Source organism: Cydia strobilella, chromosome 1 (assembly GCF_947568885.1).
Source record: "Cydia strobilella chromosome 1, ilCydStro3.1, whole genome shotgun sequence".
Taxonomy (NCBI): Eukaryota; Metazoa; Arthropoda; class Insecta; order Lepidoptera; family Tortricidae; genus Cydia; species Cydia strobilella.
The window spans coordinates 13543428-13545802 of record NC_086041.1 but is presented as its reverse complement, the minus strand read 5'-3'; the positions used below and the strand labels follow the sequence as shown (position 1 = coordinate 13545802).

At 33.2% G+C, this 2375-nt stretch overlaps 1 non-coding gene across 1 annotated transcript; it reads right to left on the bottom strand.

Annotated features, from left to right (window-relative positions):
* Positions 1-1036: 1036 nt before the first annotated feature.
* Positions 1037-1108, bottom strand: Trnah-gug (transfer RNA histidin (anticodon GUG)). Its single transcript has one exon. It is a non-coding gene; the product is annotated as a tRNA-His (tRNA).
* Positions 1109-2375: the final 1267 nt, after the last annotated feature.

Sequence of the window (2375 nt, the reverse complement as noted above, 5' to 3'; positions counted from 1 at the left end):
TCCCAAACTATGTCCAAAATATAAAGATACTAAATACTCACTGAATTTAACTAAAACTTTGTTTATTTTGTTTTTGAATGGTGGGAGCTAGGTTCTTACAAGCACAACTTAGAAATCATTCGCTTTTTACGTAAAGAAACATAATTTATGAAAATAAATCAAAACAAACCATAAAGCGCTTCCATATCGCAGCTTCAGACAATGGGGGTGACAGCAAATTGATTGTGCCGTTTTGTTGCCCAGATCGCTGATATGCCGCACCTACCTAATATGTGTTGGGTAATTAAGAATTTGATTTCAAAATTCAAGTGTGAAAACTTGTGTTATGAACATAATGATAACATTTAGAATTTTGTCAGTATAATTTTAAACTTAAACATACCGCAAATCGGGGTTAGTTTGCCATCTCAAAGAAAATTTAAAAAAAATAGTTTTGCTAAGTTTATCCTATGACATAATAAGTACATATGCAGTTGTAAATATTTCAAATATATTATTTTTATCAATTTGTTATTTTAGAAAAAAGGAGAAAATTAACTATTATTTTTAAATACAGAAAATAGTTCATTACCGATAGATTAGACCTACCTATAGAAAAGGCTGAGCGTGAGTCGAACTTAACGAAAAAAATATTTAAACAAATGTGTGATAACGAAAACAACTGAGACGCGAGTTCGACTCGCACTTGGCCGGTTTTTATTATTATTAGACTACATTAGATACCTACTGATGGATGTCATCATGTACATAGTCATCATGTACTAGTTATCTTTTTTCTGGCCTCACAAACTAACTAAATACAATACAGCACCTACTTTAAGAAAACCTAAAAGGAAAAACTAACAAAAAGTATTAATTAAATAGGTACTAATTACATAATAGTATATAATTTACATAAATTTTTATACGTCTTTAATGTACTTCAGCTTATTTAGGCAAAACGAAAGTGTTTATTGCTTTAATGGTTTTGCTTTGTTACTACATTTCAGAAAAAAATACAAAAAAGATTAAGCTCCGCCGTAACAGTGTCAGACACTGCCGTGACCAGGATTCGAACCTGGGTTACTACGGCCACAACGTAGGGTCCTAACCACTAGACGATCACGGCTATCGGAGCGGTGAGCGGAGCGGCAAAAATGTCGACTGCGTGCTGTAGGCGTTGAAATGCGTGACGTCACTGCGTTGCGATAAAGCTTGGATGCTTGTCTTGGACGAATCTGTTTTAGTGACGAAATCTCTTTTTATAAGTGTACAAACTATATTAGTGTAAAAATGGATATGTTTGACCTAATACATACCTATAAAGTATAAAATATTATCTAGGTACCTGTCCGTTTTGTAAAAAAAATATGTATAATATATCATATGTTTAATAATGTGTTTAGGTATGTATATAAATATATACTTCAAATGTTATTACGAATATAGCATGGATAATAAAATAAACACAATAAACTAAGTAAGGAGGTAAATCAAACAAAAACACTGCTCGATAAACATGGAAACAAAACAATAACGGAATTAAATAAACAAAAGACGATCAATTACGCCCGAATCGTGGGCACACAGGAAAATTGGTGCCAAATTGGTCCGCGGCAATTTGTGTTGTTTTGGACACGTGGCGACGACGCAAGCTAACCACGAGCTTTTTGGGGAGTCAGTTTTCTTCGATTATTTGGAGACATAATTTTTGTGAAGGCCAATTTAAAAACAGAGTTCTTTAGCAATATTCTACTAGTCTACGGTGAACATAAAGTTGACATAATTATATGTAGGTACTTTTACATATAGCTAGCAACAGTTTGCACAAATCTTTGAATTAGTTGGTAGGTAAATAATAAATATCCCACTTATAAACTTATTAGTTAAATAAAAACAAACAAAAAAAAAACTAAATTGCTGGTACTAAATTAATTGCGAGCTTCGCCAATTATTTTAAATCTTATGTTACCTTGGGATACCTTTAATATATATATCGGTTAGGTAGGGTATACCTACTCGCATTATTTGGCGACACGCCTAATTCGGTGATACGAGTTTTGAAGCATGACACCGAGGAAAGCTAGTGAATTAGGGCCTTTTAAATGGGCCTCACGGCAAAGCCGCCGAAGCCGTGAAGCCGTGAGGTCCCATTTAAAAGGCCCTAATTCACTAGCTTTCCTGGGTGTCATGCTTCAAAACATGTATCACCGAATTAGGCGTGTCACCAAATAATGCGAGTTTACCCTATATTTTTAAATTGTTGGTACTTTTCTTAATTAGGGTCAGTTAGCTACCTATTTTTTATTTTTAATACAATATGTACCGCTATTAAATAATATTAAAATACAATTCATAATTAACATAATCACAATCATGGATCATTAGGCAAAACT